The sequence below is a fragment of the Schistocerca serialis genome, chromosome 4, assembly GCF_023864345.2.
Source record: "Schistocerca serialis cubense isolate TAMUIC-IGC-003099 chromosome 4, iqSchSeri2.2, whole genome shotgun sequence".
NCBI classification, from domain to species: domain Eukaryota; kingdom Metazoa; phylum Arthropoda; class Insecta; order Orthoptera; family Acrididae; genus Schistocerca; species Schistocerca serialis.
The window spans coordinates 683,546,024-683,573,917 of NC_064641.1; the positions used below are offsets into that span (position 1 = coordinate 683,546,024).

Sequence of the window (27,894 nt, forward strand, 5' to 3'; positions counted from 1 at the left end):
GCGTCTAATTCTGGGGTGGCAGCAGTGCTGCTTCAGGAGGATGAAGGTGAACGTTGTCCGATAGCATATGCATCCAGGACACTCTCGCCTGCCGAGTTAAAATATTCTGTGTACGAATGGGAAGCATTGACAGTACTCTTCGCTTTAGAAAGGTTTCGTTTCTACCTAGAACATAGACATTTCGACTTGGAGACCGACAACCGGGCATTAAGCTGGGTACTGGCCCACCCCAGGAAAACTGGGCATATCGGGGGCAGTCATTACATCTGCCTTCAAATTCAGCGTTAAGCATATACGGGGCCAGAAAATTCTATAGCGGATGCGCTGAGTTGGATGTTTGAGCAGAGACAGGAAGGAGACCAGGATACTACTGGGGTAGGGAATGCAAGTTTGGTTATGAGTGTTCAAACTGAAGTTCCGGAGAAAAGCAAGGCATGGATCCTAAACACAAAACATCAGCTCCTAGAAGGGAAGCAGGTACTGGGCTATAGCATAAAAAAGGGCATTGTATGATACCAAACTAAGAGCGATGGAAGGGTTAAGATTTGTCTGCCGAGTGAACTAGTTCCAGCGATTTTCCATTATTACCATATTTCTGTGGTGGGAGGCCATTTGGGTGTCGCCAAGACTATTGCTAAGATTCGGGAGCATCTAACCTGGGCGAGATTGTATAAGGACATTCGTAGATTAGTAGATAAATGCCATGTTTGTAAGGAATCCAAGCCCAACTCTAATGCGAAGAGAGGGTTGCTGCAATCTACCAGGAAGAATGCACCAACGGACTAGGTGTTCATTGATTATATCGGACCACTGCCGAGAACGCGGAATGGCAATAGATATATATTAGTAATGGTGGAAGCATTCACACGCTTTGTATGGCTCATTTCCAGTAGTGGAATAACAGAGGGCTTAAGCCTTTGTCATCTGACTAACATTTTTTCGATCTTTGGTCTGCCAAGGTTGCTTGTTAGTGATAATGCCCCTGCTTTCATGTCGCAGCAGTTTACAAGATTTTGTTTCGAAAGTGCTTTACATCATGTCACTACTATTCTCTACTACCCGCAACCTTCATTTGCGGAGAGAGTGAATCGCAATCTTAAGGCTGCTCTCATAGCCTCACACCAGAAGTCGCAGAGAAGATGGGACGAGACAATCCCTTGGCTGAACTTAGCCTTCAACCCCGGACGCCATGAAGTGAGGAAGGCTGCCCCTCTCTCTCTCTGATGTTTAGTTATCCTGTGAACTCCCCACTCGCCAATTTGTGGTCCATCAATGATTTACTCCCTGAGGACGTGACCAGCAACCTCATTCAGTAGAACTGGAAACATGCCAGGAAAAATATCAAGCTTGCACACTGGAAATTAGCGCAGTGCTACAATGATGGGTGCCGTCCCATTAAGGTCCAGCCAGGGGGGACAGTTTTCATCCACAATTTTGAGGCTGGGGGCAAGAGAAAGACAAAATCTCGAGCAACTTATCACCACATTTTGTTCGACCCTGCCAGGTGCTATGGGTCTTGAACCCAGTCAGTTTGCTGGTTCGGAATAGTCAGACAAGGAAAACCTCACAGGTCCACATCTGTCAGGTCAAGGGAGGGAGCTAACTCTTGTCTTGAACTAATGGGGGATGGTTTCCAGGTTTCTGAGGGGAAGGATGAGCCAGTGGTGTGTGAAGAGCGTGCGGGGACGCCACCTACCGGGTCGATCGGGGAGCGAGGGGGTAAGCTCTAGCAAGTAGCGAGGTTTTTGCTTTGGGACGCCTAGCAGTAACTTTGTTTGGGACATCTGGCGGACAGTACAGGCACCGCACGAGGCAGCAGGAAGAGCACATCTAAAAGGGGTTGTTTACCCGGGTGACAGCGCCGTAGCAAATATCGCCGACGTGGAAGCAGTCATGTTACTGGGAAGTCATTGGTGTATTTCGCTTCCTGCATGTTTTCTGGCACCAGGATCTGCGATGGCTGGCTTTGTCAAACAAGCAAGAGGGTAAGGGCATTGCTTGTGCTGTAAATTGTGACCAGAACCTACTATTGGGTTCAGTGCTGTTGACTTCATTTTCTTGGTCGGCCATTGCTACTCCTACTGAGTCTGTCCTTGAATGTGTTAATTTCAACTTGCTTAGTTCGGAAGGTTCTAGTGAGAGCTGTATGTGATGTGATGACTAACATTTACGGGGGCCTGGAGTGCTGGTACTTTCTGTTGATAGATTGTTACTGTCAGTGTTAACCACTATTGAAAACAGTTTGGCTGGTCCTTGTCTAAGCGCCGCCTGATTATTGTATTTATATCACACAACGGAGTTAAGCTGGCCAGTTGCTATAGATATACACGGATAAAATTTTCCCTGGATATATTCTGCTGCCAATTGCTATAACATTACTGTTACGTTTCTATCTGAAGTGATACTGTGTCCGAGAGACACGTGTCTAATTCTAAATGAGTAGTTTCATAAATTCTTAACAGTTACTGAGAGGCCAGTCATTATTGTGTGTTTAAATAGTTTGAAACTGATTCTATTAATGAAAGTACAAGAATTCCTTCAATGACAGTAGGTGAATATGGTAATTAATTCTGATTTAAACATAAATTTAAGTGTGGCTATTTGCTGCAAGTCGCCTTATGTTTTGCATCGAGCGGAGGGGTCTCGATATACCATTAGCCTGCACGCTAGTTACTTGCATTTGATTTCGTTTTACTGGGACTTCTGCTGTTTGTCTTGGTAGTGGGTGCGGGGTCGTGGGTTGTGTCCTGCTTGTGCTGTTGTGTATTTTCCGCCCCCTTTGCCCCCGTATGCGGCTGGCCATGTATCTAGTTCGCTCACGGCTTAATGTATAGTTGGCATTACACATATAAGATAATAGATTTTTACTGCTTAGCTGATATTCATTAATAGGTTGATTAATTCTACAGATGATGTACTGTAATTAATTATTGTTTTTCTAGTTACTTATGGCAGATGTCAGTCTGTTCTAGGTACCTACTAGTTCTGGGATTTTTCATGCCTATTCGTGACCATTGTTGCTCCCATTTGGGGGTCCATGCTGAGCCTGTATTGGAAAAGGCTGAGTGGATGGGCGTCCACTTCTGGGCGTAGTTTGTTGAATCTCACGAGGTTGCTTGGTCACATGAAATTTTGCATTTTATATCCTACATTGTAGGGTGCCTACCATTTAAGTAACGTGATTGTGTGCCATGGTATCTGATTTGTCGTTGCCTGTACTCTGAATTACTTTGGTAATACCAATCACTGCAGCAATGAAAGACTACATTTCCTCGTTAAATTTTAGTAAATTGTTCTTCAAGTTGATGATAGTTTTTGAGTAAATAATTTTTAACTCATTTCACTACATGTGTAATAGGCCACGGTAATTTTAAAAATGTGTTGATGGTTTTATTTGTCTTGTTTAAATGTGCCAAATAAATCTTCAGTGCAAATGTCGATGGTGATTGCCTGATGACTCACTTGGTCCAGTCCTACCACCCCATAGCCTATTGTGCTGAGCTTGTGTCGTGTAAAAGTTGAATTCCATGCTGTGCTGTCACATAAAAAATAAGCGAGGCAGATCCGCAGCAATGTGAAAGACGTGTTGATCTCCTTTTCTAACTCCAATGGTGTGGTCCATCACGAGTATGCCCCACAAGGTACTAATTTCAATAAGGAGTACTACCAAGAGTTCTACAATGCCTTCGTGAAGCAGTAAGATGCAAACAACCAGACTTGTGGGCAGTGGACGGCTGGCACCTTCACCAAGGTAGCACACCCACTCATTGTTCTCAATTAATTCAGAGTTTTTTTTGGCCAAACACAACAGCAGTTGCACACCATACAAAGAGAGGCTTTCCAGCAAACAATACCATAATTAGAAATAGTTCCCATATAACTAATGCATCCCTCTCTATGGTTCTGAACGGATATTTATAGTTGTCGCAAAAGCTTGTGACAGATTGCTAGTGGACATCAGTCTGGAAATTGAGAATCCCAAAATATTTAAACATAAAGCAAAAGAATTTAAACACAGATCAAAAGAATATCTCCTTAGCCACTTCTACAATTTACACAGTATTTCACAATTTTGGTAAACATTTTTGGAATACAGTGATCAATTGTTATATTTAGATTAAAGTTCAGTCTTGATCACGTTATGTCTGTTTTAATGGGTAACCGGTTTCGGTTTTTTCTATAAAACCATCATCAGACCTGTGAATAAATTTAAGAAATACTAGATACCAATCTTTAAATGAATGAAAAAGTCTAATGAGGTCAAAATTTTTAACAAAATAAAATAAAATTAGTTATACCCATTGGCTCCCTTGGGTTGGTAGGTGGAGCTCTCCTTGCTGCTGTGCAGTCAACTGATGGTTATGAGTGCTGAGCACGAGCTTAAATATACAGAGGCTCCGCCTACTTCCTGTCACACTACTTCATAACTGCCAATCAGCGTTCATAATATGACGCCATCGTCAAAGTATAAAAGTAGGAAATACACTAATAACATAAAATTGATTCATTTAAATATCTGATTAACAGATAATAATTGTGTCTACAACTTATTTATATTTTAGATAAAAACAGTGAATTATGATGTGTGATAGCTGTGCCCTCTATGGACAACCTTAATATTATTACACTGCCAGTTATATCAAAGATGTAAAATCCTTGGCGTTGTGGTATGTATCGATTATCACAATTGCATCTTTGTTGGATGCTGCAGAATCGTCTTGTTTAATTGTAGTTTTTATGGCAATGTTCTTTATAGCATTAAGTTAGCAGCCAATAGTACGTTCCACATTCTGAATAACTGATGAGACTGCTGATGCAGCATATTTTACATATATTGCTTTTGCCATGGGTATAACTAATCTTATATTTTTAAAAAACAAAAGAGTAGATGCTTTTATTATAAAATTTCGTCAAAAAGGTTGTAATAATATTTTTCGCGAAAATCTAATTGTTCATTGAGCAGCATTGATGATTTGGTTTTCAAATGAGCATATATCTCGATTTCTTCTAGGATATTCATAAGTAAGCCTTTATTTGCATAATGAAGAACTTGTAAATTCTGTTGTACTGTCCCCTCAGCATGATTATTGAATGTTATATGATGACCAAAAACAGACTTTGTTCGTGAGGTACCTGACGTATGTTCTTTGTACCTTACTGCAAAATTTCGACCTGTTTGGCCGATATATATTTTCTCACAGTCTCTACATTGGATCTTGTACACTCCTGATCTGGTAGATTTTCCATTATCTTTATTTACGGTATGTCTTAATTTTTGTTGTAAAGTATTGTCAGTTGTAAATGCTATTGTTATTCCAGAATTTTTGAATAAGTTAGTGATTCTATCGGATATGTTTCCCATATATGTCATCTTCGTATATTTTGGATTACTTATTAGTGGAGTACTTTGTGATTGTTGTACTTTATTAAAAATGATATCTACCTGTCGTGTGTCGAAAGAGTTGGTTTTTGCAATTTGTTTTAAGATGGTCATTTCCTTTTTGATCTCATTAGCTTCTAGCGGTAATTTTAGTATTCGGTGTATCATAGACTTAAAGAATGCTTTTTTATACTTGTCAGGATAACATGATGTAGCATTAATAATAACATCAGTGGTTGTAGGTTTCCTGTATATGGTGAATAAATGTTTCCCGTTGTTATTAGTTATAGTGAGATCTAGGTAGTTAATAGATTTTCGATTTTCATGCTCAACTGTAAATTGTAACTTCGGATGCATAGAGTTTAATTTTATAGCAAGTTTCTCAATTTCGTCTTTTGAACCATTATAAAGTAATAATGTATCGTCTACATATCGCTTGTAATATATGATTTTATTTGCGATATCAGGGTTATTTTTCAGGAATTGCGTCTCAATGTGGTTTATGAAAATGTCTGCTACTGTCCCAGCTAAAGAATTTCCCATTGCTAAGCCATCTTTCTGACGATAGATTTTAGTATTAAACGAGAAATAATTGTAATCTAAAGTGCATTCAAGTAGTTCTATAAGTTCGATTATTTCGTCTTTAGTCATATTTTTGTATTGTATTAAGTTATCCCTAATTATATTAATCGTCTCAGTAATTGGTATATTTGTATATAAATTTTTAATATCTAATGAGGCGAAATTTGCACTAGTTGGAATGTCTATATTGTGGATTTGTTGTGTTAGTTCATAACTGTTTTTGATACTGAAGTTGCTGTCATATGTATAGAATGCTTTCAAAATTTTATTAAGTTTCATATTTAGTTTATATGAAGGACTACTTCTGTAGTTGACAATAGGTCGTATAGATTTCTCTTTTTTATGCAGTTTAATTTGTGATCTTAATTTAGGTATTTGGGGATTCATATTTTTCATCATATTTTTTTTCCTCAGGGGTCAAGAGGTGATTATTTTCATCGACTAGTTTCTTAATCTTTAATTGGAACTTTGGAGTGGGGTCTTTAGTTACTTCAACGATCCCATTTTCATTAAAAAATGAGAGTGTTTTAAATATATAATCGTCTTCTTTAATAATTACAAGGGTATTTCCTTTATCGGCCTTTACCACAATTGCTTTCTCTGCTAGTAGTTTATTATTGATATTTTTAAGTGTTTTATCTTCAGTTTTTCTATGTAGTTTATTTTTCTCTTTTAAAATTAAGTCCTTCGTTTTTAGGGCTATCTTACATGCTTCAGGTTTATTTATTTTCGATATTTTGCTTGTTGCTATAACATCAGCAATTATGTGTTTAACGTTGGTATTATTTAGTGGGGGAGTTAAGTTATATTTTAAGCCTTTGTCAAGTAGTGACATTTCGGACTTTGTGAACTGTATATCTGTAAGATTCATTGTCCTTGGATAAAATTGATGTATATAGTTGACCTTTTCTGAAAGCTTATTTTGTTGTTTAGCTATGAGTAAATCAATTTTTCTCTGATGTCTTTGGGCAATCGCTTTCCGTAAAAAGTCTATTTTCTCATCAATGCTGCTTAGTAAAATAGAAAAAATCAAAGGTGAGAGTTCATTACTTAGCAATAAATGCAGACTATACATTTCGACATTTAAAAAATCTTTTATCTTAAAAGCTTCTCTAATTTCAGATTTAATCCATAAAATACTACTCTTTTGTTGTACATATGTTACATTACTAGATTTGGATTGAATATTGATTTTAGCATATTTTGGTATGATATGTTCCATGAGGCAAGTTTTATTAAATTTAATTTTCATACCAAGTTTCATAATTTTGGTTCTAATATTTCTAAACCTTTTGTAATTTCCAATTGCCTGACTAGACAAACTTTTCACAATTTTGGTAAACATTTTTGGAATACAGTGATCAATTGTTATATTTAGATTAAAGTTCAGTCTTGATCACGTTATGTCTGTTTTAATGGGTAACCGGTTTCGGTTTTTTCTATAAAACCATCATCAGACCTGTGAATAAATTTAAGAAATACTAGATACCAATCTTTAAATGAATGAAAAAGTCTAATGAGGTCAAAATTTTTAACAAAATAAAATAAAATTAGTTATACCCATTGGCTCCCTTGGGTTGGTAGGTGGAGCTCTCCTTGCTGCTGTGCAGTCAACTGATGGTTATGAGTGCTGAGCAGTTGTAGTTTTTATGGCAATGTTCTTTATAGCATTAAGTTAGCAGCCAATAGTACGTTCCACATTCTGAATAACTGATGAGACTGCTGATGCAGCATATTTTACATATATTGCTTTTGCCATGGGTATAACTAATCTCATATTTTTAAAAAACAAAAGAGTAGATGCTTTTATTATACAATTTTGTCAAAAAGGTCGTAATAATATTTTTCGCGAAAATCTAATTGTTCATTGAGCAGCATTGATGATTTGGTTTTCAAATGAGCATATATCTCGATTTCTTCTAGGATATTCATAAGTAAGCCTTTATTTGCATAATGAAGAACTTGTAAATTCTGTTGTACTGTTCCCTCAGCATGATTATTGAATGTTATATGATGACCAATTAAATGAATCAATTTTATGTTATTAGTGTATTTCCTACTTTTATACTTTGACGATGGCGTCATATTATGAACGCTGATTGGCAGTTATGAAGTAGTGTGACAGGAAGTAGGTGGAGCCTGTGCATATTTAAGCTCGTGCTCAGCACTCATAACCATCAGTTGACTGCACAGCAGCAAGGAGAGCTCCACCTACCAACCCAAGGGAGCCAATGGGTATAACTAATTTTATTTTATTTTGTTAAAAATTTTGACCTCATTAGACTTTTTCATTCATTTAAAGATTGGTATCTAGTATTTCTTAAATTTATTCACAGGTCTGATGATGGTTTTATAGAAAAAACCGAAACCGGTTACCCATTAAAACAGACATAACGTGATCAAGACTGAACTTTAATCTAAATATAACAATTGATCACTGTATTCCAAAAATGTTTACCAAAATTGTGAAAAGTTTGTCTAGTCAGGCAATTGGAAATTACAAAAGGTTTAGAAATATTAGAACCAAAATTATGAAACTTGGTATGAAAATTAAATTTAATAAAACTTGCCTCATGGAACATATCATACCAAAATATGCTAAAATCAATATTCAATCCAAATCTAGTAATGTAACATATGTACAACAAAAGAGTAGTATTTTATGGATTAAATCTGAAATTAGAGAAGCTTTTAAGATAAAAGATTTTTTAAATGTCGAAATGTATAGTCTGCATTTATTGCTAAGTAATGAACTCTCACCTTTGATTTTTTCTACTTTACTAAGCAGCATTGATGAGAAAATAGACTTTTTACGGAAAGCGATTGCCCAAAGACATCAGAGAAAAATTGATTTACTCATAGCTAAACAACAAAATAAGCTTTCAGAAAAGGTCAACTATATACATCAATTTTATCCAAGGACAATGAATCTTACAGATATTCAGTTCACAAAGTCCGAAATGTCACTACTTGACAAAGGCTTAAAATATAACTTAAATCCCCCACTAAATAATACCAACGTTAAACACATAATTGCTGATGTTATAGCAACAAGCAAAATATCGAAAATAAATAAACCTGAAGCATGTAAGATAGCCCTAAAAACGAAGGACTTAATTTTAAAAGAGAAAAATAAACTACATAGAAAAACTGAAGATAAAACACTTAAAAATATCAATAATAAACTACTAGCAGAGAAAGCAATTGTGGTAAAGGCCGATAAAGGAAATACCCTTGTAATTATTAAAGAAGACGATTATATATTTAAAACACTCTCATTTTTTAATGAAAATGGGATCGTTGAAGTAACTAAAGACCCCACTCCAAAGTTCCAATTAAAGATTAAGAAACTAGTCGATGAAAATAATCACCTCTTGACCCCTGAGGAAAAAAAATATGATGAAAAATATGAATCCCCAAATACCTAAATTAAGATCACAAATTAAACTGCATAAAAAAGAGAAATCTGTACGACCTATTGTCAACTACAGAAGTAGTCCTTCATATAAACTAAATATGAAACTTAATAAAATTTTGAAAGCATTCTATACATATGACAGCAACTTCAGTATCAAAAACAGTTATGAACTAACACAACAAATCCACAATATAGACATTCCAACTAGTGCAAATTTCGCCTCATTAGATATTAAAAATTTATATACAAATATACCAATTACTGAGACGATTAATATAATTAGGGATAACTTAATACAATACAAAAATATGACTAAAGACGAAATAATCGAACTTATAGAACTACTTGAATGCACTTTAGATTACAATTATTTCTCGTTTAATACTAAAATCTATCGTCAGAAAGATGGCTTAGCAATGGGAAATTCTTTGGCTGGGACAGTAGCAGACATTTTCATAAACCACATTGAGACGCAATTCCTGAAAAATAACCCTGATATCGCAAATAAAATCATATATTACAAGCTATATGTAGACGATACATTATTACTTTATAATGGTTCAAAAGACGAAATTGAGAAACTTGCTATAAAATTAAACTCTATGCATCCGAAGTTACAATTTACAGTTGAGCATGAAAATCGAAAATCTATTAACTACCTAGATCTCACTATAACTAATAACAACGGGAAACATTTATTCACCATATACAGGAAACCTACAACCACTGATGTTATTATTAATGCTACATCATGTCATCCTGACAAGTATAAAAAAGCATTCTTTAAGTCTATGATACACCGAATACTAAAATTACCGCTAGAAGCTAATGAGATCAAAAAGGAAATGACCATCTTAAAACAAATTGCAAAAACCAACTCTTTCGACACACGACAGGTAGATATCATTTTTAATAAAGTACAACAATCACAAAGTACTCCACTAATAAGTAATCCAAAATATACGAAGATGACATATATGGGAAACATATCCGATAGAATCACTAACTTATTCAAAAATTCTGGAATAACAATAGCATTTACAACTGACAATACTTTACAACAAAAATTAAGACATACCGTAAATAAAGATAATGGAAAATCTACCAGATCAGGAGTGTACAAGATCCAATGTAGAGACTGTGAGAAAATATATTTTACAAGTTCTTCATTATGCAAATAAAGGCTTACTTATGAATATCCTAGAAGAAATCGAGATATATGCTCATTTGAAAACCAAATCATCAATGCTGCTCAATGAACAATTAGATTTTCGCGAAAAATATTATTACAACCTTTTTGACGAAATTTTATAATAAAAGCATCTACTCTTTTGTTTTTTAAAAATATAAGATTAGTTATACCCATGGCAAAAGCAATATATGTAAAATATGCTGCATCAGCAGTCTCATCAGTTATTCAGAATGTGGAACGTACTATTGGCTGCTAACTTAATGCTATAAAGAACATTGCCATAAAAACTACAATTAAACAAGACGATTCTGCAGCATCCAACAAAGATGCAATTGTGATAATCGATACATACCACAACGCCAAGGATTTTACATCTTTGATATAACTGGCAGTGTAATAATATTAAGGTTGTCCATAGAGGGCACAGCTATCACACATCATAATTCACTGTTTTTATCTAAAATATAAATAAGTTGTAGACACAATTATTATCTGTTAATCAGATATTTAAATGAATCAATTTTATGTTATTAGTGTATTTCCTACTTTTATACTTTGACGATGGCGTCATATTATGAACGCTGATTGGCAGTTATGAAGTAGTGTGACAGGAAGTAGGCGGAGCCTCTGTATATTTAAGCTCGTGCTCAGCACTCATAACCATCAGTTGACTGCACAGCAGCAAGGAGAGCTCCACCTACCAACCCAAGGGAGCCAATGGGTATAACTAATTTTATTTTATTTTGTTAAAAATTTTGACCTCATTAGACTTTTTCATTCATTTAAAGATTGGTATCTAGTATTTCTTAAATTTATTCACAGGTCTGATGATGGTTTTATAGAAAAAACCGAAACCGGTTACCCATTAAAACAGACATAACGTGATCAAGACTGAACTTTAATCTAAATAATTACACAGTATTTGTACTGAAGTATGTAAATTCCATGTAACTAATAGTGTTGGAGAAATCCTGCAACAGCAACAAGGTTTTCAATAAGTTATGTGCAAAAATATTAGCTGGGAAGCATTACAGATTCTAAAAAAAATTACCTGTAAATTATCAGCTGGGTTGCCTTCATACAGATTATTTATGAAAATAAGATACGCTTGAAATTGAAGAATAGTTATGGTTAGTTGATGGTAGTTTGTAGCCTATCCTGGCTTATAACATCAGAATAATCCTCAGTGCAAAGTATCACTTTTACTTCAGAGTCATCACATTTTACTATTCTAAATGCTCTCTGGGAAGATCAGTTTTAACAGTATCTCAGTGACACCAAGTGATATCTGACTGCTTAAATTTTATAAAATGCTGCTTTCAGTAACGGACAAAATTTGTCATAAAATAGTTTCATTGGTAAGAAAAAGATCTTATGGTAATAGCATTTCCCTACATACTATCAAGTTTTTATGTTTATGTTATTGGTACCAAAATTTTATAGCATACAATTGGATTTGCTGCCATCTCAACACTGGCTGTTAAATGTTTATGTCACTTCACTCCATTTTCTTAGCATGTGGGGTTAGTGTTCAATATATAACAAAACAGAAGGCCACATATCACTTGCTGTGATCTTAGTGGCTAAGGGTCAAATGAATGAATAATGAAAATCTTTGGTTATCACTCAACTGCACTCACACAGTAAATATGATTAATGCCATCCTTTTTCCCCAATCTGCCAGATAAGCTGCCACCTTGATGAGGGGTAGGCAAGGACATACATCTAAAGTGATATGGTTGAAAAAACAGTCTTGTATTTCAACCCGCCTCTGGAATGATCAGACACTGAATGAAATGTCATAACACATGACATAGACAAAAATGCAATGATCTGCTAAGCAATTATGTGAAGGATGGGGATACAGTTTTAGACAAGAACTCCTCAAACTTTGTTTATTCCCCACACTGAACAAGTTCCTGCAGACACTAACTTTAATTTCCACGAATTGCTTCCACTGGTATTAACTAAACTATGCATAAATAAGTTGAACTCAAGAACAGCACAGTAAATCTAACAAAATAGTACAGGGTGAGGTTAATACGAATATTACAAACAAATAAACCTCATAAACTGTTACACCTGAATTGAATCTCTCTCAACAATAGTAAGGACAAAGACACTCGTGGGTGCTGTTGATTTCATAAGGGGATAACAATGAACAAATGGTAAACATCACCACCAAGAAAAGGTTCAAAGTAACAATCAATTCTTCCAGTACTCAGACCTCTTTTTCCCAATTTCAAATTCACACTTTGGAGATCGAGACACAAGAACAGCCTGTAGAAAAGTAGTCAGAATTGTTTGACTTTAGAATTGGCTATCAGCAGCAATTATATTGTGACTCCCATGACCTGAATCCTGAAATGATCAACATAAGATGACATAATTTTCATTTCTGTACTGATTTTATCATGCATCTCAAAAGGCGTATTGGCTGTAGGTATATACAGTGATGTGGCATTTCCTAATTTTTTTATATCTTACAATAATACAATTCAGTCTAAGGTTTCTGTTGTACTGTGTTTTAACTAATATTGCATAGAATTTTTTTTATTTTTTAGAAAGATACATGACGCTGCCATTTTCAATAAGAGGATAATTTTAATGCATGATTAATTAAAATGTGAATGAATTGTCATTGAAGGAATATTAAATTATACTGTATTAGATAGGTCAGATACTAATATTGTACGTACGAAGTAGCAAAGGGAATGCAAGAGGGTTTACTGGGTAAACCATAAAGCAAATGATGATTACTGTGGGATACAAGTAATGTACAACTGAACCTGAATGTGTCACCAAACTTTGATAGCTCTTGTGACAATAGTATAAAATTTCCACACTCGCATCCATTCATTCACTGTGTTCTACAGACACCATCAAATCAAGTTTCAAAGGAATGAATAAAGTTCTACACCAGTCAAGTTACATTGCTTCCAGAAAATAAGTGTGTGTGTGTGTGTGTGTGTGTGTGTTTTTTTTTACAATAATGTTACTGCGTTTAAATATTCACATCACCTCAGCTGAAGCCACAAAGTAGGTAACCTTGACAGAAGATTACTTCTTTGGCACCATTTTTCATTGTACAGTGCACTGAACACTCTTAATGGACTATGCATTAAACTGCTTGAAAACAGTTAACTTCTACAGTGGCTGCATAGCTATATATGAGAAATGGCAGTAATCAGACTGCAACATATGTAACATTTTATACAATTGTGTTCATTTCTGTAATTCAAGATCACACATTAGTGCTTCAGAAATGTACGCATGCATGCATATTACCATCAGAAACAGCAAATCACTTTATTCACACCATATGTTACCTATATTTATGTTCATGTCTTGATTAAATGTCAAAATCTATAATGTTTCCAAAAATTATGGTCAGAGTTCTTCTTCAGCTTTAATGTATCATTAGTGAATATATATTTGGTGATTCAGTGATAAATATATGCCTCATAAAACACTTCTCTTTCAAAAATTAAACAAAGGGTTCTGAACCCTTGTTGCCATCTCTTGAAATTGATTATAACTAGCAAATAATTTGAAACAGTGCCCAAGATGGGTTATGTTTAAAATACACCAATTAGCAACAACATACCTTATTACAAATGTTGATTTATCACTGAACTGTCTTATGGTGTCTTAAGATGTTTCTGTTGTGTGTAAAAATGAAGTACATATAATATGAAAATAAATCACTATTTATTGCTTTCAATGTATTCTCTACAACAGTAGAACAAAAACAGATGCAGTGACTCCAATAAAAATAAACATTATGAAATCTTAACAAGATTTATAAAATATTAGAAACATCATCTATGTGTCGCTATTGTTTTAAATTCACAAGATAATCTCCAAAATTACTACTACTAGTTACCACTAATTATGGCAAGACAACTTTTGACTCAGTTTATATTGAAAATGGCATAAATATGTCTCACAATCCAGATCTAAGTTAGCAACAAGAAAATATTTTCAAAAATTTACAGTTCATCACACATTTTGACCAACAAAATATACCAAAACTACTTAAGATTTCTTGCTTTTGCAAACAATCACAAAGCAATTCAGATAATGAATCACAGCAAAACTCTTGCTTTTGCAAACAATCACAAAGCAATTCAGATAATGAATCACAGCAAAACTATCACAGTCATTAGGTTGAAAACGAAGAATATTGCAAACAACATACATAACAGAGTAAACAATCAGCAGAATCAGTTTCGTATCTGAGAGATTCCATAACATCAGAATAAAATTTTTTCAAGAAACCCAAGTAACTTAGCAGTTACATCATTAATGCAATTAGTCATACTAGTTCACCTTACACAATTTAGAGAGAAGCAGAATTGCTATCTGAAGGTGCAAAATACATCTCACTGAAATATGGGCTAAACTGAAAGTTACAGAAGCTTTGAAATTGATAAGCCGTAGTACTAAGCCTTCTTTTAAAAAAAAAGACGAAAAACCTGCTGCTTTCCATGTGTAAAAAATAACAGGCAGTTAGGCTCATAAAACATCTATTGTTTACAAACTTCACTCCAATTTTAACGAGAGATTTCTTCTATGTCATAATGTTATCAGACAGGCGAAGATTCGACTGCATTTTATACGTGAATATGTCATGTTGTATAAAATATTGGTACTAAATATCTATTTCTGATATCCACATTCACCGGAAGATACAGGTACATGGCAGTGGAATGCGAGTCTTCGGCGATGTTCCACGTTATAAGCATTTGATACTTTTTATTGAGAAACAAGTTACTTATCACAATAAATACCTGATTCTGAACTTTAAGTTCTTTGAGCAAACGCTTGAGTCACTCTACTAGAACTAGTAGGGGAATTAAATTTGGAAATTAACACTTCAGCAACAAGCGTGCAATACTCGACTGCATGGAGATAAGTTTGACGGCTCGCGGTTCTTACAAATACCCCACTTCGGAAATATGGGAATTTCGCCGTTTCAAATAAGTTCTTCCCACAAATTTGGAAGAATTAGCAGATCTCTGTCATACGTAAGTTATCTTCCCCTCCACATCATTAGTGAAACTGCTGTGCTTATGGTAAACGAAACGTACAAAAGTGATACAAACATATCTCACCAAACCGTTAAAAGCAATAAAACCGCTTATTAAACTAAAATAAATATTTCATGATACATCTAAATCCATGTTTTGTGTGTGGAATTACAGCGCATCTTCTGAAGACTACATGAGAAGTATCACTGGCTCTGTATAGTTAAAATTACTTTCTACGGCATCAAAGAATTCTACATTGCATATACTACGGTACATCCTCAGCTCTGCTGCGGAACTTCACTATTTTTATTTTTAAGACTTAGCTGATAGTTAACAGCCCGTGACAGTGAATACAGACCAGTGGCTGCAACAAATACATTCACACTAAAAAGGCTCCAGTTCTTCGGTATGATTACTAATGAATACCGAGACCATATTAATCCCGTGGCTGTTAGAGCTCCAGACTGTGAAATACTTATTTTATCCGCTGGTCTCTTCAGGTCTCCAAGGCCAGCAATGACAAGCCCCCATTTGAAGACAGGGGACCAAAAAAAAATTGTCTTGGGTCCAGCAGGATGATTCCAAAGCGGCTGAAGACTGGGCGGGACAAACTTGTCGGCAAATGCAATGGTTTTTCTGTATATCACAGACATACTTCACATCACCTTCGTCTCTCGCAGCAGGACAACCCACAAACCTACAACTACAACTACACTAGCGCGACCTTCGCGCTGTGAGGTAACATGTGAAAAGCGTCTGGCGTTCGCAAATGCCTACATAGTCACGTGACGTTGCTGAACGCGGAACAGCTGATTCACGTGATCATCGCCATTTTGAAACGTGTTGTAGAACAGGAAATTAATTGCAATTCGACACGGAACATTTATGCAGCACAGTAGCAAAAATATGAAACCTTCAGAGAAGTTTCACGTACGTAATAATAATAAGAACTTATAAACTCGAATCACTTTAACCAAGAAATACCGTACCGTTGGTTTTAGATTGACTGAGAGAGAATTGATTTTAATTCACTTTACCAAATTTGCAAATAGTTTAGGTACTACCCCCTTAATATATTTCCTGAATGATTATTAGCAGATATACAATACAAATATAGTAGTGGGCATCGGCAAAAATGGAACTAACTTTTCCATGTTATGTATGTAATGGTAAATCGTTTACAAATAGTAGAAAAAACAATCAGTCCAATACAATGGCAAACGATACACAGTTTGAAGATACATGGCCACCATGCGTTCTTTCCATTATAACTGTTTGCTTTTTACCACACATACGATTCATGCCTCTAGTCTACTACATCACTCATTCCTAAGGTCTTTTATTCAACAGCAAGTGCTAACTCTGTCAAAAGCTTTTGACAGGTCACAAAATAATCCAACTGTCGTTTAATTGTCAATAAATGCATGTATATCATCGTCTGTTGATACACTCTTCCAAAACCAAAAAAAGCTGTTGCTGAGGATGTTGTACTTACTAAGAAGCTCAACTATTCTGCTGTGCATAAATTTATTTGGTACATTAGAAAAACTGAGAGAATTGAAATTGGTTCATGGGTTGCAGCATTTGTCTTTTCTCCATTTTTATGAGTTGGTTGGATTTGCCCTTCCTCAAGTACTTATTAAAAATATGGCAGAGGCCTTTCCTTATTTCTCTACAGTTTTATTTCAGTAATTTACTGGTAATGTTAACAACTTCAGCAAAATTGTGCTGTTTAAAGGCGGAATTATTTTTTTCTATTTCAATCACTGTCTTTTACAGAGCACGCATATCACCTGTTACATTAATTAGAGTGTTATGTAAGAACTCCATAGCTTTATTTAAAGAATTCATACACCATGCTGGGTTTGTAATGTTAAAAAATGATTGTTGAAAGTATGTACTGGTCACCATTTTAGGATCATATATATATTGCAGACATTTCTTAAACTGATCATTTCGTTGGCAGCTGAACTATTCCTAGCCTTATTTTTCACATATTTCCATATGACTTTCGTTTTGTTACTAGATTCATCAACTGCTTCTTTTAAGTACCTACATACTTTCAAATTGTTGTATCATCTTCTGTAATACTGTAGAGTACACTTTAGATTGTCTCATCATTCCAGAATTGTTAGGCAGTCTGGCTGACGCATACAAATCCATTTTTACGCAAAATCTTTATGCCCTGAGTAATCTATGGCTTAAACACAGTGTTACAACAGTTTTCTCTAACTCTTTACTTTGGTTACACTTCCTCAAACAGACTTGTAGTTTAAGTAATAAAAAGGCACATTAAGTTTTAAATTAACATCTGTATCATATACATCAGACCAATTTACTAACTGTAGCTTCTGCCTCTGTCTCTCCATTGTTTCTTTATTTGTTACTCTCACAGCTTTCTAGACAGGTTGTGGTTTTATCTTAAGATGGAACTAAGGGATAGTAAGAATTATAGCCTAACAGCCTATCTAAGACTTGACTGTCAAGCTGCTGTGTCTATATCAGTTAAAGTACTAGAGTGACCCGTTACATTAGTGGAAAATTCTGGTACTGGCACTAAATTGTAAGAGCTCATCTGTTGCTTCAGTTCTACTCTTATTACTTTCAACCAAGAAATTTACATTAAAGTCACCTAGTAATATGATTAACTTTTTCTACAATTTTGACAAGACTGCTTCACTTTGTTTGAGAAAGATTCCCAAATTCCCTACAGGTGTCCTGTTAATTGATAATATGGCAACTGATTGGGTGTTTTTTTTTTTAAATGTCAGTTCTATGCTACACACTCCAAAGTGTCGCTAAACACAAAAATACCTAAAGTTTAGGGCTCAAAGTAGTACATTATTTCTAGCGTAAAGCACTACTATGCCTTTCTCCATGGTAGATCTACAATAATGAGATGAGATGCTAAGCTGAATCTGTCAATGCACAACTTGTGAATTCCACTATGACGTAGTGTTCTGTGAAATATAATGTGTCAGGTTGCTTTCCACATTCAGTAAAATTTAGCTTCATTACAAATGGACTATTTTATTTTTAAGTCCTCTTATCTTCTGGTAGAAAATTTCTAGATATTTAGATTTGTTTAAATATGCACTATTTTTAGAATTATCAGTATTGTGTTTCAGGGTAATTTCACTAAGGATACGTATTGGTGGCTTGGGCTTCTGATCTTCTGCTATATGCTCTTCCCCTGCAGTGGTGGAGTCCAAAAATCCTCCTGTATTGTGGAAGTCTTCTTTCTTCTCAGCTTTATTACTCTTGGGGATTCCAATAAATCTGGCTGTCTAATGTGTTATGTCACTAGTGCAAGATACTGTCAAATGAGTTGCCAATAATCCTCCTATTCTTACAACCAGATTTTGTACCTCTGTAATGGAACCTTTCACTGAATACAATATTTCTGCATGTAATTTTTGCATGATTCTTTGTTTTGGTATTGGCAATAGCATTTAAGATCTGTCTGTATCCTAGTTCTCTCTTATATTTAGAATTTGTACACAGCCTATGTCTTGCGGAGGTTCCTTAAGTGAGCTGTCAACCTCAGTAAATTTAACATGCGTAAATTTGTCACATACTTCCCTTAATTTTTTATTTGCTAAATTTATTTCCTGTTTTACAAATGTGCTTTCTATTAAGTCATACTTATGAGGAATGTTAATTTCAAAAGTGTCCACATGAGATTTTTTAAGCACTTGCGTTAGAGCCCTTTTTGCTATGTTGCTTTCTTTTCTATATGCATAGTTCTTTAATAGATTTTCACAACTTTTCAGCACTTCAAAGAGAAGAGCTCTGGGTTCAGTAATGTCTTATTTTAAATTGTTTTTGCATGCTAGACATAATTCCAGCTGCGCCTTTCCTGTAGCTCTCAGATAATATGCACATTTCGTGCCTCTTCATTCCTCTGTTTAAGTTATCATTAGTTTTTGTTTTGTTCACATTTCAAAGCTTTTTATTGTTTACGTTTTGTGGCTTTTCAGTGTTCACATTTTGGTGTCTTTGATATGGGACTGAAAAAGAAGTTTGGCATCATTGGTACAGTATTCGTTGTACTTACCGTCTTCATTTTTAAGGTATGAAAGCTTTTTGTTGTTTCTTGTTTGTTTTTGGGCTCTAGAAATTTGGATTGAAGAAAACTGTTTGACATAACATGCATCATGCCATGCTGGTAATTCATTTCCTGTTTATTGAAAGTATGAATAAGTCTTTCAAGATTCCTGACATATCTTTTGGCCAGTTCCAGACCATTTGACAAGTGAGGGTCCATTTGACCTGTTCCATGTCAAAGAAAATACACAGATACACAAAACATGACATACAGGTTTCAAGAATAAGAGTAGGCCTATATAATTTTCCTACAACAGTGACTAAAGTGGTGTGTGGCTCTGTGGTTAAGTGCGACACTACGGAGAGAAAAACATACCAATAATGGTTTTTAACCCGTTTTGTGTGCCCCGTATCACTTATTTCAGCTTGGGCCATGTTTATTAATGTGAAAAGTGTGGATTGATTCTAGTTTGAAGTCCACATTAAATTGTAGATTACCCTTTGACTGCTAGGTAGACCAGTTCAGATGATGATAAAAAAGGCATGGCTTGTAATGGGGTTCAATAGCACCATGTCTAGGAATACAGTAGAATTTTCAAACCAACCTTTGGATTGATGGTGCCTTTACCTTTTGTAGAATTACAGTGAAGGTTGGAAGGACTTTTGTTTCCACTGAGCCTAGGGATTTTTGTACTCATATGCCCTTATGGTATTTGTAGTTAATAAAAATAAAATGAACTCAGCAACTCAAGGCCATAACAAGACAAGTATAAATAATTTCCATGTAGACTATGTATCTCCCTCTAGGGTTCAAACTGGAGTTTTATATCTGGTGCAAAAGTACGTAAAAGGTTGCAAAATCCCCAACTATTTAAAAACAAAGTAAAAGATTATCTCATTAGCAACTCTTTCTACAATTTATCTAAATACTTAAAGTAATAGGTGTCCGTGAAAAGAGGGTACTTGCCCCTCACCCTGCTGCTGCAATCTATTGAGTTTTTATTTATTGCAAAATTCTCATACACTTCCTAATTTATTGCCTGTTATCATGCTAAACATCTCATGTAGCAAATTGTAGCACAATGTGGCCGATCTTTGAGAGACAATACTATGTCTCGAAACTTTCCAATTCATTCATACAAAAAATAAAATTTTAGTGTATCCTCACAGCCTAGTAAATTTCTGCAGACACCCATGGTTTGACTCAAAATTATAAATTCTGTGTATTAGATAAATCCTGCCTTTGCCTGTATATGGACAGCTGAAAGTAAATATGTATGGCACGATTGGCTGCTGAACTTTCCTCAAGAGGTATGTGACCTGTTCGCAAATTCTTTCAATTGGACGCTACTTCAGCAACTTGCGCACTCTTAACCTACACCAGTAATCCTGTCATGGAAGGGAAACCTACAGTTTAACATGACTTACAGAAGCAGCCTTGACCTCACATAATACCAAATTTTAAGAGGTGCAAAGCCCATGTTAAGGTTCGAAAACAGAAAATGACAATAGCCCTCCTAGTGTCCTGGCAGTGAACTTTGAATACGAGAAAAATCTGGTGCAAACATCCGTATTCTTGCTTTATGAAAGATGGTTATCAGATGATGATGATTTTTTCATTTATACATTATGGGTGGGCCTGATAGTCTGGTGGTAGAGCGTGTACCGGGAAAGGTTTTTGTTACCATGCAAAGTAATATATTCGAGAACACCCAATAAAAAACTAAAGATTAACTTTTCATAGTGGGAGTTCAGTAATGTAAAATTATGTATATGATATAGTGGTCACCTTTTGGCTGTATTTTTATTTGTAAAACCCAATATTGCAATTTTGACCATAAGCCCATCATCAATTGGAAAGAATCACACTTTAGCAGTATCAAAACGTAAGTCATCCAATGTGATATGTCACAGTAGCTGGTTTCATGGCACTGTTCCTGATTACGACCTTCTTGTGTATATTGCGCACTTGTAAGTATGTTGCTCGTGTACTGCTTAATATATGTTCCCATCCATAATACTGGCTGGGGTAATTGATTCCATATTTGTTTTTGTTTCAATTGAAACTGAAGCTGATTTCGTCGCATGGTATTCTGTGGACCCGTGTCTATTTGTTACTGCTTATGAATCTGTGGATGAACTGCTCGATTTAGATGCATTGTAACCATGTTCCTCGTATTCTACGTTATTTTTGTTCACATCCATTTTTCGTATTTTCTCACACTGAATGGATTCTGAGAAGAATGATTCTACCACACTGATTTCCGTTAAAATCTATTGTTTGTAGTACCGGTACATGTTAATAACAAGTGAATATATTTGCATAACTACTGCTGCCTTTGGTAGCGTTTGCAAGGAAGTATGCTCTACTCATTAACACTACAAAGTGTATCCATCAACATCTACTTCCATACTCTGCAAGCCACTGTGAAATGTGCGAAACTCTCAATCATTGGCAAGAATCAACAACATTCAAAGCAGAATTACATAGGTACTCATTCTGGACAAAATGTAATGCAGTTGAATACTGTACTAAGTCTGCCAAAAGCTGCTAAAATGGAGTTCCATGTATGGAAAACGGATGCAACAAAATAAATTAAAATAACAGACATACATTTACAATGCCTTTATATCAAACAGTTTACACACAGATTTACAGCAGCAAATACTCAATCATGAGCCCACAGAACACGATGTGACAAAATCAGCTTCTATTTATAGTGCACACAAGAAATTGTAATCATAAGTACAATGCTATGGAACTATGTAGTTTCAGTTTTGAAAGAAACCAAAACAAATATGATAGACTTTATTTAAATGATCCAATAAGATACCCTGATGATGGACAGATAAAATTGCAGCACTCTAAGTGACTGGGCGTTGAACCAAGGTCGTGTTACTGGAAGTCCCTGCATGAGTTTCACCCCCCAAGTTTGAATCATTAGACCAATAAGACTGACTGACTGACTGGACAACTGATAGTGGTCTGTGCAAAGATATTACAGAAACACTTTGTTTGAAGTGTTAGATAAAGATAGCAGCTAAATAGTACAGGAGCAGGAATAGTGGCTAATTTCAATGAAGCTACTTCTCAATTAATACACATATGTTAAAAAAAAAAGTGTCAAATACTTGAGAGGTGACAGTACTCAACGAAACAAGAAAAATGGGTCCAATGAACATGGGTCTGGAAACGCATAAACATGGGTTTATGGGAAGAGCTGCGCGACACTTGGTTGTGGATATTAGCACAGTCATTGCATTGGTGTTCCGTAAGATGTGCCGGCAGGGTATTACGATGTGTTACTCACAGTACTCTATCTACCATTAGCTGGTCTGCAGTCAATTGTGTCTTCAAGTCGACATGTAGTCTATGTTAGTTTTCATCATGTTTATGTGCATTATTGTACTATTCTGTCAACTCTGGGTAATATCATGTTTCACCTTCTTTCAAATGCCGAATTCACTTACGTGTTTACTGTTACTGCACTGTTTGTACGTACAAATGGTGTAGTACGTTTACTTTTTCTCTCTTCTGCCACTTGTTAGCAATGGAAGTCTACTACCCAACAAGTGAAATGGCGGATAGGATATTGTGCTATGGTTTAGCAAATGGACGTAGCCTGCGAGCCCGTGCTGTCTATGTTGAAAAATATCCACAGCACAGATAAGCTGTTTGGTACTTTTCCTGTGTCTGAGGGGCACAGGTACCCTTGCATCTTGGAAGACAGACATTGGAAGGTCCCACGCAGTCCACACACCTGACATGGATGAGCGTATGCTATGTTCGAGGAAGAAACCCCTGGGACCAGTGTGCAATGATTAGCAGCAACAGAAGACATGTCTCATTCTCTTATCTGGGGAGGTACTTCATGAACAGTTGCTGTACCCATATCAACAGTGCATTCAAGGCCCTAAGGCCACAGGATCAGATGGCAGATGGCGGTTTGTCAGTTGCTGTTGCAGAAGTGTGCTGCACATCCACTGTTCACATCCAAGAGTTTATTTACTGATGTGGCAGGGTTCACAAGAGATGGTCATGTGAATTTCCATAACCAGCATGTATGGGCAGATATCGTCAAGCAATTCAGGAAAGAGGGCATCAACACCAATTCTCAATTAACATATGGGCAGGCTTACTTGGCAATTGATTAATAGGGCCATACATGATACCACAAAGGTTAACTGGGGTACATTATCTGGACTTTCTCATTAATGTATTGTCTATCTTTCTGGAGACTGTGCCATTGCAGCAACCAATACAAATGTGATTCATGCATGACTTTTGTCACAATGTGCATGAACATCACATCTAATGCAGACATTTCAGGACCACTGGATTCGTTGGTGGTGGAGGGGGAGAGGGGAGGGGGCAGCTTGTTCATCCCCCAGACGTCAATCCTCTAGATTTTTTGTTATGGAGACACTTGAATGAATTGGCCTACACCATGCCAATCAATGATGTGCTGACACTACAAGGTCGTATCTTCAATTCGTGCCAGCAGGTACAACAACAACCGGCTATATTTCAAAGGGTGGATCATTCCTTACACCGGAGGGCAGAGGAGTGCTCTAATGGTTCTAATGGCTCTGAACACTATGGGACTTAACATCTATGGTCATCAGTCCCCTAGAACTTAGAACTACTTAAACCTAACTAACCTAAGGACAGCACACAACACCCAGTCATCACGAGGCAGAGAAAATCCCTGACCCTGCCGGGAATCGAACCCGGGAACCTGGGCAGAGGAGTGCACTGTCATGAATAAACACCATGTTGATTACCTCTTGTAAACAGGCCTTTATCGCAGAAAGTATACATTTCTGGACCCATGTTTATTGGACTTGTTTTTCTTGTTTTAATGAGTACTACCAACTCTCAAAATATTCTACATGTTATTTTGAACACTCTGTGTAAAGTAATTTTGTAGCTATTACCATAATAATTAGTTTAAGTAGATAAGCACTAGGTGCAATTTGTTGTTAGTATAGATTACAGAAGTAGTCAGGAATGGTTGCTCAGAATGAGATTTATGGAACACGAGTTGTTAATGAATGAATGAAGTAATTGAATGCTGTTTGCTGTTATTCTTCCAACTGAAAAGTGCCGGACTACTTTGCGTTCTAAAAGATACCAGTACCATTGTACCTTCAATGCATGATATTTTCTCTCTTGTTGCAAGACAATGTCAAAAACTGCTAAAAATGTGAATGTAGAAAGTATTCAAACAACATCAAAATAAAATTTATGAGACTTATTACAGATACAGGTACTACCGGAGGAAAGGTACTCAGAGATTAATGTGGATTCTGAACCACATGTTGTTGCTCATATATCTTCACATAACTGAGAAGTGAAGGCTAGCTGTTAAACACATGTTTAATGTGCTTCTCTAGTGTATAGGGTTCTTAAGATTGAGAACACATAAGCTTGTATTATTGCAACTGCTGATTCAATAAGCAATGCAACAGATTTTTCCTTGGCCAGTGTTGGTTGAAAAAATGTTGAATTTGTTGTGGGACAACATGGGATATTCCCACTTTAGCCCCTATAGTTTCATGAAGTTCCAATTGGAGGAGGCGCTATACGTAGCCTTCAAAATTGTCTGGAATGGAGGTGCATTCCAAGCAGAGATCTGTCATTGAGTTTTGTTTAGCAGAAAACCAGAGCATCACAAATTTTCATAGGCTCTTGCAGAATGTCTGTGGAGACCTGATAATGAAGAAAAGCATGGTGAGTCATTGGGTAAGGCATCTGTAATCATCGTAACATCACACAAACCATCCGTACTCATGTGTCTCGTCTGGCTGCACACAGCTGTGACTCGTACAATGTTGGGACATGCAGAGACACACTCTTGCTATGAGCTACCAATCACAATCAAATACCTTGCTGCACAACTGGTTGTCTCTGTTGGTGGTGCTGGCACACTTGTTCATTAGTTGGGGTACTCAAAGGTGTGTGTCTGCTGTGCTCCTCGCTGCCTAAGAGAAGACCATCAACAAAAGACAATCTGTGCGGAATTGCTTGTGTGTTAGGAGGCTAGTCGTTAAAACTTTTTGTAGAACATCGTCCCAGGCAGTGAGACATGGGTTTGTCACTTTGAACTGAAAACAAAACAGCAATACATGAAGTGGTGCCACATCATCTCTTCTCTGAAAATTGACTTCAGCATGTTTGTCACCACAAAACTACTTCTTCATCAAAACACAAGGCCTCACACAAGTCTCTGACCTGAGAAGAGCTCTGAAAACATCACTGGACTGTCCTTCCTCATCCATCCTCCAGGCCAGTCCTTCTGACTTCAATTTGTTTGACCCTATAAAGGATGCACTATCAGGAGGTTGTTGATGTAGCACAAAATTGGTTCCAACATCGACCAGTAGAGTGGTACCATGCAGACATACAGGTCCTCCCAGGAAGATGGAGTAAGGCCATCAGATTGAAAGGGAGTAATGTTAAAAAATAAGGTTTTATAGCCAAAAGAGTGGTGTACTGCAATGCTGAATAAAACCAAATCTGCTTGCAGAAAAAAATATGTTGCATTACTTATTGAACACCTCTCATAATATTTGTCCAATAATTAATAGTGAGATTAAATTTATTGCTGTTAACAGTCCTGTATTTCCAAATAGTGTAAGTTGCTATAATACATGTCTTGACTACTGCTAAGGAACATAGAGGTTGTTCGACAGGAGTAATCATAGGCAGTGGTGGTTGACATGAAACACAATACATATGTAATAGAGGTGGAGTGGTATATTTATAATGAAAAATGGTACAGATTTTACCACATGGGAAAGCAAGGCAACAGGCATAAGTAACGTTAATGTTTGTCACGCACTCCCAACATAAAGGTCAGTATCAGATTCTCAGTAAGAAATATGCCCTCCTCAGGCACTAGTGCATACTTGGGATATTGTCCCACTCCGATCTCAAGGCAGTTTTCAGTTCCTGCATGGTTTGGGGAGAATATGTTCACTGAGAAACATCTGCCAAGAGCATTCCAGGCACGCTTCATGGGTTCACATCAAGGGCATATGCAGGCAATTCCATACCTTCAGTATAGTCTCTCACCAATGTGCCTGACATATCAGCAGTTCTGAGTGGATGGGTACTGTGGTTCATAACCAAAAAGTCAGGTCCTGCAACACCCCTAAACAGGTGGACATGATCCAGCATAATCTCCTTGCAATAATGCTGTGCTGTAAGGGTACTTTCACACAAAAATATGAAGTGATGTTTGGCTACGTATCGATTCTGTTGCGAAGCGGTGGTCCATCTACCACCACCAGCATGCTTTCACATAGTGTTTCCACCTTTAGTGGCCTTTATTAATTCTGAGATGACACTTTTGGACACATCCATTAATGTGGCCTATTTAGTGACACTACGACCAGCTTTGAGCAGTCCAGCTGCTCGTCCACGATCATAAGGACTCAAATGATGTCTTGCAGACATGTTGCCATACCACTCGGAATGTCAAACTAATCAGTTCTGAAACAATCTTCAACAGACGCCATACGACATGAAGTGTCGAATCCACACAGAACGTTCATGCAATCTTCACTACAGTTAAAACGTTCCGCCCTCTACATTTTTTTACTATCATTGATTGGTTGTTCCTTTGCACGTCGTAATTATTCCTTAGCAATTGTCAAGGAGTGTATATGTTGCACTATAATCTTCTTTACTCACAGATATCTGTACCACAGTTGGTAGATATGCCCTTAAATTATCTTTAAGATAAAGATCTTAAGACTTTAATAACTTTAAAACTATGCTAGACAATAACAAATGGTTTTTAGCATGTAATATGATAACTCTTAAAGTTTTTTGTATCTTCCAGGTGATGTAATTTTGATGCAGAATTGAACCTGAAAGCTTGATAAAATGTGGTCGCCATGGGAGAAAGCTCAGTCTGTGGGTTGGTTCATACTGATGACATCCAATACCCAGTATGCAAGCCAGCTGCCAGCCTGGCCGAAATTACTTCATTGTAGGAACTCACCGTATGCCAATAATGGTATTTCCACATTCAAAGCACCCAAAATGTTTAACTTATGGAATAAAAATTAATGTATGTCTTTGTTATATCATGCAATCACAGTTCAAACATTAAAATTGCTTTTTCTTGAGTTCCATAAAAATTGATTTACTTGGTTCTTTCCCATCACCCTTCAGGTAACAATGGTAAACTGTGTTTTTGTTATGTTGAGATTTTGTTGTTATTTGCCACCT

The 27,894-nt window shown here is 36.2% G+C and overlaps 1 protein-coding gene and 1 long non-coding RNA gene across 2 annotated transcripts in view; one reads left to right on the forward strand and one right to left on the reverse strand.

Annotated features, from left to right (window-relative positions):
• Positions 1–27,894, reverse strand: part of LOC126473170 (uncharacterized protein DDB_G0284459-like) — a 424,439-nt gene that overhangs the window by 177,438 nt on the left and 219,107 nt on the right. The gene's annotated exons all lie outside the window — the stretch shown is intronic.
• LOC126473171 (uncharacterized) lies at positions 16,401–27,797 on the forward strand. Its single transcript, XR_007586419.1, has 3 exons — positions 16,401–16,535; positions 19,586–19,678; positions 27,503–27,797. It is a non-coding gene; the product is annotated as an uncharacterized LOC126473171 (long non-coding RNA).